Source organism: Sinocyclocheilus anshuiensis, unplaced genomic scaffold (genome assembly GCF_001515605.1).
Source record: "Sinocyclocheilus anshuiensis isolate Anshui unplaced genomic scaffold, SAMN03320099.WGS_v1.1 scaffold583, whole genome shotgun sequence".
Taxonomy (NCBI): Eukaryota; Metazoa; Chordata; class Actinopteri; order Cypriniformes; family Cyprinidae; genus Sinocyclocheilus; species Sinocyclocheilus anshuiensis.
In genome coordinates this window covers 300,767-316,631 of record NW_015551025.1, presented here as the reverse complement: position 1 = coordinate 316,631, position 15,865 = coordinate 300,767, and the positions used below count along the sequence as shown (strand labels likewise).

Here is a 15,865-nt window from a genome sequence, read left to right as displayed (position 1 = left end):
TATACTGTGATTATATAATTGTATTGTAAAATATACAACAGACAATATTTACTGTACTGCGCTTATTATTAAAATTGGAAAATTGTTTTTACAGTAATAAGAGTAAAAAGAATTACAAAACCCAAAAGTAAATGACTGTACTCTTTAAATCAATAAAAAAATTTGAGGGGAAGTTGTCATGAAAATAATTTTACAATTCAGAAATAATTTTATTAAATCCTAAATTGTGTCGTTTTCATCATGCAAAGTGCAATATCTTCTTTTGATTTTTATTCTGAGGTGAAATATGATCCAGACAGGTTTTGTGAGACCATTTATGTCTGCAGAATATGTTGCATTGCAACCAATCTTCAGTTATTAATGCAAAATTATTAATTACATTTTTGTGTAACAGTTGTGTTAGGCTTACTATATTATTTGAACATAAATATGTACTTTCAAACTGGTGTCAACATATTCTGTTACACCAAATACACAAAATAATGATCTTTAAAAAAAGCATCATATGACCCCTTTAATGAGAAGGCTGAGAAAGAGTCAAATCTCGGGTGGCAGAATTTACACCAGTTGAGTGTGAAATCTATTACCGTCGCCTCTCGCTCTAGTGAAGCGGCATGACGAGCGAGGGCCGTGACTAACACTAGCAGCATTAGCGCACACGGTCAGCAGCAGCAGGAGCCATCAGGCTTTCAAGCTTATCACAGCAGCGTAAAGCGATGTTAGCGACCTAATTAATGCTCTAGATCCCACCTTTGATGATAAGCCCCTGCCCAAATGAGAATAAGCCCCATGGAGAAATGAAGGCCTGTTTGATGGCTGAAAGGCGTGAAGTTTGGAATTGATATTTTTATTTGCGGCTTCATTCCTCTCTAGGTGACGTGTTGGAGGTCTTACATTATGAAGGTTCTGAATCTGAACTGCACAGTGTTGGTGAAAGCATGTCGTGGCTCTCTTATCACAACAAATTGTTGAATTCTGTGTCCAGATTCACGTTTTTCTACGTAAGACTCATTTGGCAGTCTAGGCAGAAATATTAGCAACGTAGGCTACAAGAGCGTAGCATCAGATTGGGATGCAAACTATAATGTCCTTGATCCGTCAAGCGATTGGCATGTGAGCGAACGGCCGTTGACTGGCAGCAGAGCAGAAAGATGGCAAATTCTGGTGTCGGCTCACTGTGTGGGAGGTAAATCTGCTGTTTAGCATGCTCATTCCCTCATCAAACCACACAGCCTGTCTTAAAATGTGATCTGATGCCTCCTCGTGCACTCCATTTTCACCCACAGTTCATAGTCATCTACATTTAAATTTTTTAAAAGAATCATTTACCAGGACTGCTGCTTTCAAACTTCACAATGGACTGAAAATCACCATAGAAGTATCATAAAAGTACTTTGTGACTTGTACATTTCAATTTCTCAGTTCTAAAGTCTTGATAAATCCTAAGGCTTGAGTTGATTTGTCAGCAAATCAAAGATCTGACTCAGAATAACAGTTTGTTCACAATTGAACATTGCAGTTTCATGCATGGTTTACATGACTGCTAAGGTTTGTGGTGATGTGTGTTTCTGGCAATAGCTTTTTTTCTTCTCTTCCACAGCCCTCAGTGCTCATTTTATAATGTTCTCTCACCACTTCCTAATCGTCTCATTTTTATGGAAATTACATCAGTGCTCTGAGGGAAATGCTCCCAGCGCCGTTTACCTCTTTTTTTCTCTTCTACTCTATTGATTCAAGGCTGTACGCAAAGCACTGTGTTTCTGTACCAAGAACTGAAGCTCTGATCACTGGAACAGCGGTTTCCTACCTCAACAGACTTCTACAAGCTGGTTCCCTCCGGCTTCTGGAGGTCAGTAGACGACTGCCGATTCCATCACAACGAGGTACAAAATCACATTCCAGATCCTTCACTCTCTCTGTTCCGCTGTGGTGAAATTAGCTTCCAACCTTTGGTCTCATTAACAATTCAACTTGTTCAATCAAGGCTGCGTTCCACTGTACCTTGCCTTGCTAACTTCCCTCCATCTTGTTGACTCGAATGTACATCACTGCTTACGATGCACAAGTGCCCAATACTGGCGAAACCCTTGCATTGGGTTGAACTGGAACATCTTATGATAAATAAAGCGTCTTAATAAAGCATAACAAACACTCAGCTTAAGGTAGCAACATGTGGTTAAATCTAAAAATAGAGTTGTGTGGGGAGGGGGTAAATGAAGCAAGCTGTGATGTGATGTCACATGAAGTGAAGTGTACATATGAGTACACTCGCTCCCTCTGTCAGAATCAAGGGGTTGAGGGTCTGTATATAAACTTCCCCATACTTGACGAAAACTTCAAAACGGTGGCATATCATAATAGCTTAGTATAATGCTAGCATAGTCTATACTCTACAAAAGAAACATGTAATCACAGCCCTCCTTGTGGCTTTTGATCAGGCATTATAAAGAGCTACACCCTGGGGACCTAGATGGATCAAACTTAAACCACAGTCATAAACAAAGGCACCGTCCTGCATTTGACTTTTGCTCTAGTTTCTATACTACACCTACTCTTGAAACTTGAGGTACAGCTTGTATTGTTGGTTCTTGCATAATATATTTCTTATGAAGTCGCTACAGGTAAAATTGGCTGTTAAGTGACTAAATGTGAATAATTAAGTGTCATGAAAATGTAGGTCAGATTAAGTGGGAAGAACAGCTGGCATCCAGATAAACTAGTTAAACAGCAGTTTGGCAGTCCTGGGAAACCAGACAGGTTTATACTGCTTTTTCCCCATCCCTGCTGAAAAAAACTGAGCAGGAATTTATTTTATCTATTGGGAACTGACTGTATTTTGAGAAGTAATAGAGCTTGGTGAGCGTTATTATAAGAGGGAAGTCTTTTTAAAAACTAGTTAAACAGCAGTTTGGCAGTCCTGGGAAACCAGACAGGTTTATACTGCTTTTTCCCCATCCCTGCTGAAAAAAACTGAGCAGGAATTTATTTTATCTATTGGGAACTGACTGTATTTTGAGAAGTAATAGAGCTTGGTGAGCGTTATTATAAGAGGGAAGTCTTTTTAATGTAAAACTATTTTTTTTTTTTTTTTGGAGTAACATGCACTGATAAATCAGATACAGCAAGCAAGTTTATATCTCACAGTCCTGACGTTTTTTCATTTAAACTCAGAATTGTGAGATATAATTTCATAATTCTGAGGGGAAAAAGTCACAATTATCTTTTTTATTTCATTGTGGAAACAAAAAAGAAGAAGAATTGCGAGACGTAAACTCAGAATTCAAAGAAAAAAGAATTGTGATATGTACTAGAAATTGCGAGAAAGAAAGTTAAAATTGTGAGTTCGTCACAATTCTGAGTTTACATCTTGCAATTCTGAAACAAAGTCGATTGTGAGATATAAACTCAGAATTCTGGGATATAAATTTGCATTAAATAATATAAAGGTTATATCGCAATTCTGAGATATAAATTGAGTTTATAATGTAAACTCAGAATTGTAAAATATAAATGGAGAACTGCAAGATATAATTTCAATTATGAGAAAAAAGTCAGAATTGCAAGATGTAAACTCGCAATTGTGAGAAGTCTGAATTGTGAAATATAAACTCATAATTGCAAGAAAATATCGTAATTACCCTTTTTATTGTGTTGCTGAATTGTGAGAAGTAAACTCAGAATTCACAGGGAAAAAAAATTTGAGTATTGTGAGATATGAACTCGGAATTTCAAAATAGAAAGTCAGAATTCTTAATTTATATTGCAATTCTGAGTTCATATTTTGATTTCATTTTGCCTTCTAAGGAAGAGTCTGTGCCACTGGCAACCCTTCGCCTTATTGCTAGGCAGTGATTAGCATGGGCGTAAACTTGTCTTCCATTGTCAATACTCATGGTTTCCTTGGAAGCCAGGTCTGTGGCATTCTAGAGCTGTAGTCTGAAAGAGGATCGGCTCAGCGGAGGAGGGGCAGTGCGAGAGTGGACACACACACACACACACACACTCACACTGTTAGGTTTCAAACCAAAAATAGGTTTCATGTCTATTCATTGTTAATCCAATTCCGCTAGAATTAATATTTGTACTAACAGAAGGAATGCTGCATTTATTGGATCGTAAAATAGGCTCTGGACATTGTAATCCTATACTATAGTTTGCTGGGCAAGGCCTACATTAGAATTTGAACTTGAAATGACATTCGCAGGCCATTTTGCTTCGGTAATGTGGCGGAAAGAAGAAAATGTAGAACGGGACTTAATTTTGTTCATTATAGAATTGATTGAATTGTGAAAAATCTCCATTACGTACCAGACGCTGCTGTCGCTTGTCGTCGGCACCCATCGGTTGAAACTTAAGCTGCCCTGGTGACGTCAATGGAAAAGGAAAGTCATTTCAAAGGTGTTTTGATGAATGATTAGGCAGATTATAAAGATTTTTCTTTGGAATAACATTCACTCATGAATCTTTGACAATAAAACCATGGATTAGAAAGTAATTAGGGACCATTTTAGTTTCATATTGACTTCAATGCCCCCCATTGTCCGCAGCAATTTTTGAAGACCTAATGACTTTTTGGGTTGTTTGTGATTTACTGCTTCTGAATTAAGGATAAGGGTTTAAAAAGAAAAAAAAATTACTCACAATTTCTTTAAAAAAAAAAAACAGTGCTTGTCATGACCAGAAAACTTTATATTCTTTATAAAAAATGCTCATGGAGTTTGTATTGATTCACATGTCTTTTTCACGTCTAAAAATCACACTTTTAAAATCATTCTTTCCTCAAACATCCAGGTTTATCCATTGTTCTTCAAAGACAAAATATGAATTTGAAATTGATATCTAGTTGTTTTGTCTTATATTAAATACTTTTATATCGTCTTGAAGCCCCCTTGGACGTTTGCTCAGGCCCCTGATTGAAACCACTGCTTTAAAACAATGTTACGTTCAGTTGTATGAATATTTTTCAGAAAAGAAGCCACCTTTAATTTTTTATAAATGAAAGTGATGCTGTGAGGGATCAAAGTCGGTTCATGGATTGTACTGTTGTACATCTTTTCGTTGATTGTTCAGCCAATTAAATATTGAAAATATGTCTTTCAAAAATTTGACTATGGGTTGTGATATTAGAAATGTCATTGGACCTGTTGAACAAACCATGCATGTATATCTTTGCTCCATTTTATATATATATACAGTGGTGTGAAAAAGTGTTGGTGTGTGTGTGTGTGTGTGTGTGTGTGTGTGTGTGTGTGCGTGCGGCACGCGCGTGTGAGAGAGAGGGCGAGAGAGGGCGAGAGAGGGTCACATCACAGTGGAGTCAGCTGTCTTAACCGTGTACATACATACATATGTATGTATGTATGTATATATATATATATATATATGTATATATATATATAGATGGTCATCAAACCTGCATTTATTTGATCAAAATTTTAATATACTTCAAAATATTTTTTATTTCTGTGTTGCAAAGCTGAATTTTCAGCATCATTTCTCTCGTCTCCAGTGTCACATGATCCTTCAGAAATCATTCTAATATGCTGATTTATTATCAATGTTGGCAACAGTTGTGCTGCTTAATATTTTTTATAACCTGTGATACTTTTTTTCAGGATTCTTTGATGAATAAATAGTAAAAAAAAAAGAAAAAAAAAAGAACAGCATTTATTTAAAATATAACTTTTGTTACAATATACACTATACAGTTCAAAAGCTTGAGGTCAGTATTTTTTTTTTTAATTGATAAAGTTTTTGTTAAATTGATAAAGTGATAGGATTTATATTGGTAGAAAGCATCTCTATTTTGGATAAATGCTGTTCTTTTTAATTTTTTTATTTATCAATGAACCCCAAAAAATTATCACAGGTTCCAAAAAATAAGCAGCACAACTGTTTCCAACATTGATAATAAATCAGCATATTATACTGATTTCTGAAGGATAATGTGACACTGAAGACTGGAGTAATGATGCTGAAAATTCAGCTTTGATCACAGCAATAAATTATATTTTAAAGTATATTAAAACAGAAAAACGTTATTTTGAATTGTAATCATATTTCACAATATTACAGATTTTTCCTTTATTTTTGATCAAATAAATGCAGTGATGAGCATAAGAGACTTTCATAATGCTGCATAATTATCAAAAATGGTAATATAAAAAAGTCCTTTCACAACATCATTTCGCCAGTCAAACTTCACCTAATAGGCCTGTAGGTGGCACTTGGACTTCATTAACTATTATATTTTTATGAAATATTAAACAGCGTATCAATAAATACAAAAGTTTTGTATTTATTGTATGTACTTGTATTTATGTATTTGTATTTATACAGTGTATCAATAAATACATAAATACAAGTGAATTGAACACTATTTACCATTGATGCGACTTTTGGTGCTGCACGGTTTTGTGCAGTGCTTTGTAGTCAGTTAATATCGGAGCATTCAGTTAATCTAGAGAACTTGTTACAGCTGTAGACAATGGATCTGTGAGCTCATGGGCAAGATGTCTAGATGCCTGAGGCAAGGCCAAACCTCCCAACTTCAGCCTGTCCGTCTGAAGAGAGATTGTGGAAGATAGCAGGGTGTCTGTCTCTGGAGAGCTGGGATACTCTGGATCTCTTCCAGCATGCCTGGCACACCATCTATTTCTGGTCCAGCTCTCACATAGGGGCAGTGGAACGGCTTTACTGTCATGTTCGAAATTCTTTTCTAGTGATTTAATTAGATATTGGCCTGAATACAAAAGTGATGAGTTGCCGTCGTCTTGGTGATGAAAGGATGGCATCTGAACTCTGAGGGTGTGTCATGATTTGTTTTCAGTAGGTCAGATCTGTGTTTTTATTCTCCTGGCAGAGTATGGCGTTGAGTAGCTCCATTTAGATCAGATTATGGGTTGGCTCCCCTGACAGCATCACAGTAAATTTTCTGCTTCCATTCAAGCCAGTGGAAACATTTTAAGGCGCACTGTCTCACTGGAACGACTGTGACTCATCTGACATTTTAGTCTCATTTTAGTCTCGTCTCTGCAGCTCGGCTCACTCTCTCTGTCATTTTTTTTTTTTAAACAGTGATCATCCTCATGCCAGCAAGTATTACATTCCGCTTCAGCAATCATGTTTCCTCTAAACCTATTCTTATTAAGGTATTTGGCTTCTTAGATGTACAAGTGAACATCAGTTGCATTGTTTAGTGATATAATTATTGTAGCAACAGCTGACTGGCAACACTGAATTCCGGATGTCATAAATACTTTAAAGAAATATATTGAATAAAGCTGTTTTGCATATGTCTACAAATGTCTAACCATATAAATATTTTAAAATGTATTTCTGTGAGGAGCGGGCAAAGCTGAATTTTCAGCTTCATTACTCCAGTCTTCAGTGTCACATGATCTTTCAGAAATCATTCTAATATGCTGATTTGGTTGCTTTTCAAAATTCTTATTATTACAAATTTTGAAAACAGTTGTGCTGCTTAATAATTTTGTGAAAACCATGATCGTTGGTCAAAAAAACAGCATTAATTTAAAATAGAATGGCTTTACTGTCACTTTTGGTCAATTTAATGCATTTTAAATTTAAAAAAATTACTTAACCATAACTTTTGAGCATCAGTGTATATTTGCGAAATGTTTGTTAACTTTTAGTAGTACACTAGCATATAAGTGATCTTAAACCAAATAGACATGAATTTAGCCACAAACCTTTCATTTTACTTTCATGTGTTCTTTAAAAGGAATCGGGAGAAATTACAGTATCCTGCATCATCCTTTACACAAGCAGGTGTTTGTTGTTTTTTTTACCAGCAGTCTCACTGTCTGTATTGTTTAGTGCAACAGAAAAGCAGTGACCCTCCCCTGGGCTTGAGCTCTCTGTCCCCTGCAGAGAGTATCAGGTGTGCCACTTACCTTTCCAGTCTTTGTCCTCTCTCTTTTCAGACGGTTCCTGCCTCTGACGCCAGTACAGCTCTGTGTTTGCCTCTGAGGTGAGATATCTCAAATAAAGGGTTCGAGTTCTGTGCCTCAAATGCTGGCAGCACTGCGACGGCAAAGCAAAGCATCTGAGACTGAAGCTTAGAATTAAATTTCCTGCTGTTGATTCTAGTGTTTTGATCTCGATAAGCATGATGTTTGTGTTTGAGATGTGGCATTCCAGAAACTGCTCATGCCAATATGTTCTGGCTTAAGTGTTAATGATACAGTTGTAAAGTGTTGCATTTCCAGACATGAATCAACAGATGAAAATTAATTAAAATGATCTTGCTGGTCGGAATTAGCTTCAGCCTCACTCTGAGCCCTTATGTTTCATTTCATAATCTATTTATGTATGAGTCAAGGATAAATCCGTCCATTCATTCGATGGGTGGGCAGAGAAACAGGAATAATTCATTTAAAAATTAAACTTCAGTCATCATTTACTCACCCTGATGTCATTCTAAGTCGGTATGACTTTATTTCTTCCATAGAACACAGAATGAGATGTTAAGCAGAATGTCCAGGCTGCTCTTTTCCAGCGTTCTCAGTAAAGGCCTGTTCACACTAAAGGTCCTTGCACACTGAGTCCGAAATTCTTGTCCAAAGTTTTTGCATGTTAACAAATGAATATGACCTCAGGTTGTGTCAATCACGTTTACACACTGCCTCCGAAACTTTTGTCCATCATAAAAAAATTTGGGTCAGGTTCAATTTATGTGTTTTTCACATCCATAGCAAGCATATTGAGAGGTGTACAGAGCCACTGTACAAGTGAATGCCAAAATCCAGAATGGCGTCTGACAAGTTGACTGACAAGTTTCAAAGTAGCCTAAACTTTGAATCGCTCCGGATAATCCCACAGTATAATTCCTCCTCCTTGATAAGGAGATGGAACTCTCTCTACGCAATCTCAGGATTGGATGGACCCAATATTTCCTCTTTCTTTTTCTCTTTTTAAGAAGAGAGGGAACAACAAAACCATCCTCACTGCTTGAAGACTCCATTTTGTATTGTTTTGCGAATTTTTCGCAGTGGATTAATTAATACGCATCGGACTCAGTGTGCAAGGATGACTAATACAAAAAAACGCATACAAAAATGTTGGACTCGGTGTGTAAGGACCTTAAGAACGATAGCTTCCACACCAACGGACAATGACATTCTGTTTATTTTAAAGGGGTCATATGATGCGATTTAAATTTTTCCTTTCTCTTTGGAGTGTTACAAGCTCTTGGTGCATAAAGAAGATCTGTAAAGTTGCAAAGACTATACTATTATAGCACTACTGAACAGCAAGCCATTATACATTGGTCCATACACGAGTAGCACCAGCATGCAGTTTATACAGTAGATTTTGTAAGTGCAGGAGCAGGACACTCACAAACACATTACATGGTCTGCATACCTCTGCACTTCATCTGTGAAGCTCAATTGTGTTGGTGTCCTATGCAGCACTCCTCTCAGATCTGCAAACAGTACAGTTGTTCCTCACTGTCGAGGTAGACAGGCACTCGGGAGGAGGTTAGCTTATGAGACCTTAGAGCGCTTCCCGTTAAAGTACTGCCAAAAGGACAGGCTAATAACACATATTGTGGTGCAACCAAGCAATGAGCCCAGTTTAATTATGAAAGATGATTTATACGTAACTAATATGCTAAAACAATGAGTATCAAACAAGTTTTCACACTAATACAGTAAGCTACAGGTAAATCTGACACATCTCACATCAACATGCTTTTATCATCTTTTTAAGTTTAATTAATGTGCTGGCTATATTTACTTATTGTAGTCATTATGTCAACAAGGTTTAGCTTAATTAAATCATGGTCACGAATTAAGAACATAGTAATAATCAATAAAATTAGCAATCGGGAATTCATTATTAATTCTTAGCAGTTCTCACGTTGGCTACGGAAACTTTGCATCATTTTAAGGTTATAAAATAAAACTTAATTGAAAATCGGTAGTTACTCACTCTGATTGCTGTCCATGTCGTCCATCTTTAGTGATCCAATTCGGTAGGTGGCGCTGTTACAAAAGAATAGGGTCCTAGAACTGCGGTCCTGAAACTGCAGAACATACTATTGAAAATCGACGCGTTTCAGAAAGGCGGGGCATAGAGGAGAAACAATAATGTACAGTATGTGGAAAATAATGTGTTTTTTTAACCTTAAACCGCATAAACACATTTCATTACACCAAATACACAAAATAATGTTATTTTTAGCAGCATCATATGACCCCTTTGCTGCAGTTTTGTCATCTACCGCTTTAAATTCTTGAGCAGGATTCTGATTGGCTGATGTTTTTATTGTTTATCAGCTGGAAAGAAATCATTCTGAAAGTATCCCAACAATATCGTTCCTCTGTGTTCTCGTTATAGTTGTGGGTGGACTCTGCTATACTTTTACATTTAGAACAATTTTGAAAACTATAATTTTTAATTCTGAGTTAACTGTTGCTTTAATAGGCGCTATAAATTGGCATTAAGAGGAGAGTTGATTCCTTGCTTTGTTGTTTATCTGACAAACTACTGGCAACTGTAAATAAAACCTTAATCAATAATCCAGCAGTAATTACTAAATTAGTTGAATATAGGGATTATATTTTAAATTCCAGCCAGAGAACCTGTTTATTTGCATCACCCTCATAAATATGATGCGCCTGGTGCTCTTTGAGTTTATACAGTGGCGTCATGTTCATTTGCACATGATGTTTGTTGCTGAGAATGTCTTGTCATATTTGTAGCTGAGTGTGGATCTTGATGTGTCAGTATGAGGACTGGCTGGTTGTAGTGTTGGACGGGGGAGGCGCTTCTGTGCTCTATAAGCGTATGTTTTCCCAATAGAAAATTTCCTGTTGTCATACACCATAGATACGCGCGCGCGCTCACCTCCATCACGAGGAAGCGCGTGGAGTTGTTAAATTTTACGGAATATTCCCGAAGTAGCAGCTTGTTTGCGCTGTGATAGATATAAATTCTGCCTTCAGCTGAATGTGTAACCCGTGTATAATTTCAGAGGACAATATTTTGTGTGTGAGGTAAGTTAAGTCTGTTCTTTGGGTCAGGGGAACATGAGTAATCTTATTGAACAGTCTACGCAACAGTGTATTAAATACGCAGCTTTTGTGGTGTTTTATGTCTTTACATTTCGTAAATGTAACGCATTTAGTGTGTTTGTCCGACATAATTGCTTATGTTGTGCGTATTCGGGTTGAAATTGAAAAGAAAAAGAAAATGCTCGTTACAATAACGTACACAAAGTGAACTAACAGTTCGCGTGCGTGGAGCGGAATAGTTGTAATTTTCCGCGGTGTTTTTGTCATGTTCTCGATGCTTCAATGATTTTCCGTCACTAGAGTTTGAACAACGTACTGATTTTGTTGCACATTAGGCAGCCAACAGGTTCACCATCGGAATCAGTTGTAGACATTCTGCATTATTTAGCATTCAAATGGCTTTTTGAATTTATGCCATGGATGCCATTGATGGTACAGTTTGATGTGCGTGACTGAGCAGACACGAGGCGCTAAATGCAACAAAATACGATCTACACTCAGTCACGGCATCAATCTGTTCCTTTCCCCTCAGTGTTGGCTTAACCATTATTATCATCGCTTAGGTTCAGCCAGCTTTCTTTAATGAATGTTTTCCATCAACCATGTTGTTCACGCTAACACATTTGCACTCCAGAAACTTGTATTAAATAAATAGGCTACCTTTGACTCTCAGTAGCCTACAGGATTCTAAGACTTCTCACAAACATTAACCCACGTAGGATAAACCAAATAGGCAAGTTTATATGTCCAAAAATATTTTACAACTTCAAATCCTTGTAAGGTGTAAACTAAATATTTTACAACTTAAAATCCCTATAAACTGTAAACCAGCTTTTTCTGATTTGTGAACCAATCTTTGCATTGGATCTTTTAAATGAATCGATTCATTCACGAAACAGTCCAAGTGTTTTTTGAATAGACTATTTGAAAAACTGTTTAAATATATGTATATATTGTGGAATTTGTGTAAAATTAAAATTAATTTCAGTAATTTTGTAATTCAGTTTTTATGCCATCAACCACCCTGCTGCCATTGTAAAGCACATATTTGTCAACCACTTAAATAATATTTGGTCAACCATAAAATAATAATTAGGAATGCATGGAATGTAAAAATGAATAGAGTGCAGTTTTGCGTTTTCCATGGTTCCCCTAGAAAACCCATTGTTTTAGGAGGAACCGGGCTGATAGTGCTATTCGATGGATAATCTAGATTTTATCTGTAGTAAAATAAAATGTAATCTTTAAAATGTTTGCATTTGAAATGTCACTAATGCTTTAGGTTGCAGCCACTTGTTGAATGAGCATGCATTGTTTCATTAGGCTACTGACAAGATTAAGCTGGTAGAGTAAAGAAGGCTAAGGTTTAGTTTCCTGTTTTCCACATTTGGTGTGGAAGAAGGGCTGCCATTTTGGGGCTCAAGTTTCTCAGCAGGTGTCTCTCGTTCCCATTAATGCTTGCGGAGGTGGAATTAGACTCTGGGAGAATTTCTACTACGGCATCCGAGACCTGCAGCACTGAATCTGTGATGTGCACTGGTGTTGACAGATCCACAGACACACACTGAGTGATGTGTGTGTATGAGGTTGACACAGCAGCCCGTTGCTGTCATGCCAAGAATATATTCACGCCACTCCACAGGTGGAGAAAATGAGGTACTGTTTGTAGCAGAATTCTCCCAAAACGAGAAGACATTAATTTAAGATTGAGTTGTTGCTTCTAATTTACTTGTAATATACAGGGCGATGTTTTTGTGTGTGTGTTTGTGTATGCATTTTTATAGACACTTATCCAGTGTGTTTTGCTAAAAAAAAAAATACTAGAAGCACACATTTGGCTTAAAGGAATAGTTGCAACTCTGTCATGATTTACATGTCGTACCAAACCTGGATAATTTTCCACCATGGAACCTGAAAGAAGATACTTTATGGCTTTTTTCCCCCTGTACATCTGAATATGATGCAGCAAATATGAAAATGCAGAAATGAAAATCAGTTTTGAGAACCACTGCAGAGTATATGGACCACTTATGTGGCTTGTTTTTTGTTTTTTTTTTACTTTTTTTTGCGTAGTTATTCAAAATTTCTGTTGCATTATAAAGAAGAAATCTAGTCATGGATTTAGAATGACGCGAGACTGTGTAGATGACAAAATGTTTATATTCCTACAGATATATGCTATATGTTTAGAAGCAATGCACACAGCAAAAAAAGATCAGGCCTCTGATGTTCCTTCTTTTCCTCTCTCTTTCTTCTCTTCCCACTTCTCCACTCACTCACTTGTATAAATAGCTGTGATAGTCAGCAGTGAGGCCTTTGTCTCTATCAACACTTTGTGTTGCTGAGGTTCATCTTTGCTCTTATATATCAAGCCTTTATTCCTCAACACCTACAGTAGTCACCGGGTCACGGCACCAGAAATGAATATTTGAACCTGTTATACACAAAAATCTTCCCATCCACTGTAGTTCTTAAAGGGTTAGATCACCTAAAAATAAAAATTCTGTTATCATTTACTCACCCTAATGTTGTTCCAAACCTGTATGACTTACAATCCTCTGTGAAACACTAAAGATGGTATACTGAAGAATGTTGGAACCCATTACAGTAGTTCTGCTTACTATTAACTTCAATTGTATAAACAGAAAATTCAATTCAATTCACGTTTATTTGTTGCGCTTTTCACCATACAAATCGTTGCAAAGCAGCTTCACAGAAAATGAAAGTTTCTAAATTACATTTAGGAATAGCATATCAGTGGTGACTGTCAAGGTGCAATGATTATATGTTGTGATCAAACTTATAGGAAAATTTGGTCGTTTTCTATGTTGGTTCAGGGTTGGCGTCATCTGAGGTCCTCGGTGGGGTTGGCATCTTCTCTTCTCAGGTGTCTGGTCATCTCAGATCTTCGTAAGGGCTCGATCCAGAAAAAAGACATTTGAGACATTTTTCAAAATATCCTCTTTTATGTTCCACAAAAGAAAGAGATAATTTTGGAACAACATCAGGGTGAGTAAATAGCAGAATTACAATTTTTTATTGAAATTTCTCTTTAAAGGGATTGTTCACCCAAAAATGATAATTCTGTTATTAATTACTCACCCTCATGTCGTTCCAAACCCGTAAAACCTTCGTTCATCTTCAGAACACAAATTAAGATATTTTTGATTAAATCCTAGAGCTTTCTGACCCTGCATAGACCGCAATGTAACTACCACGTTCAAGGCCCAGAAAGGTAGTAAGGACATCCTTAAAATAGCCTATGTGACATCAGTGGTTCAACCTTAATTTTTTTAAGCTACGAGAATACTTTTTGTGCATAAAAAAATAACGGCTTTATTCAACAATTTCTTCTCCATGTCAGTCTTCGATGTGCGTTCACGACAGTACCACGACACATGCGTGTGCATTCTTCTGCTTGCAAACAAGGTGCAGCGCATCCGGGTTCCGGCTCCTGTGTCAGCAGCACCATATGCATGCATGGTACTCTTGTGAACGCACGTCGAAGACTGACATGGAAGACAAGAAATTGCTGAATAAAGTCATTATAGCTTCATAAAATTAAGGTTGAACCACTGATGTCACATGGACTATATTTATTTTATATCCTTACTACCTTACTGGTCCTTGAACATGGTAGTTCTGTTGCTGTCTATGCAGGGTCAGAAAGCTCTCGGATTTCATCAAAAATATCTGAATTTGTGTTCCAAAGAGGAACGAAGGTTTTATGGGTTTGAAAGACATGAGGGTGAGTAATTAATGACAGAATTTTCATTTTTGGGTGAACTATCCCTTTAAGTCAAATATGCACCGAAGACAAGATATGCAAGAACAAATGACATCTGAACTGACATGACCATGGCACCATATTTGTTTTGAAAGCTACAGCTTTTGGGTTGACGATTCAGGTGGATTTTTACCCAAAAACAGTCAAAATGACACTGACTGCCCTTTTGTGTTAACAAGCTCACAAGCTGTGAAGAAGAATTTGTGGGGCACCACACATGGCATCCAAACTCCGTAATTTCAGTGTGAAAAAATGAGCGACAGCCAGAGAGAGAGATTGTGTGCCCTGTTTGAAAGGATGTTAGAGACTGTAGATGTTATTGCGATCAGAGTCCCATGAGAGTGGCAGGCAGGCTGTTTTTCATTGATGTAGAGGAAGGCAGGGAGACAGCCAGCATGAACTGGGGCAGATGGGTTTTATTAATGCAAACACAGTAGCAGACTACTGGGCACAAGGACACTGCCATAAATTGATGGTCCTTTTGCCAATGTGCGCCAAATCTTTACACATTGCAGGAATATGATAGGGCTGTCAATTTAATGTGTTAATTTAATGCAGTTAATTATTTAAAAAATATTAAAATTATAAACTAATAACAACTAAAAACTATTAAAAACTACTACTAATAAATAAATGATGTTTTATTAACAAGGTTCGGGAGGAGCACGATCAGATAATCAACCAATTCGGCATTACTCGTTCAGTTAATCAGCTTAACTAGCACAATATAAATAAATATATATATATATATATATATACAGCCAACTTACCTCTGTCCCACGACAGTTTTCCGGCATCCCTCTGCCACCCCAACTCTTCACTATTAAACTATTCTCATCCTATACTAGGGATAGGTTGTTTGCACATGACATCACTGATGACACGCGAAATGCAGCTGGAGGGCAGGAAGTGATTTTTCTCTCCATAGGAATCACTAGCAGAAACTCCAAATGCCAGTGTTTTGCGTTGTTTATGGATGCTTAAATTGGCCAAACCGAGAAACCACAAGGAGCTTTTATCGTGTACGAAACTGTGT

General features: G+C 37.0%; 1 protein-coding gene and 1 long non-coding RNA gene across 4 annotated transcripts in view; both read left to right on the top strand.

Annotated features, from left to right (window-relative positions):
- The first annotated feature begins 1,833 nt into the window (after positions 1-1,833).
- LOC107661112 (dual specificity protein phosphatase 14-like) overlaps positions 1,834-15,865 on the top strand; it is a 19,871-nt gene continuing 5,839 nt past the window's right edge. The window contains exon 1 of one of the 3 annotated variants that reach the window (XM_016450584.1): positions 1,834-1,883. The gene's annotated coding sequence lies outside the window, so the exon portion shown is untranslated. Of the gene's footprint in view, positions 1,884-7,972; positions 7,994-10,830; positions 11,025-15,865 lie in introns of those variants that run through there. The other 2 variants (XM_016450585.1, XM_016450582.1) reach the window with 2 other exon arrangements.
- The window catches only part of LOC107661113 (uncharacterized), an 18,388-nt gene continuing 16,321 nt past the window's right edge, over positions 13,799-15,865 (top strand). Inside the window, exon 1 of the long non-coding RNA XR_001631079.1 lies at positions 13,799-13,936. This is a non-coding gene — a long non-coding RNA (uncharacterized LOC107661113). The remainder of the gene's footprint in view (positions 13,937-15,865) is intronic.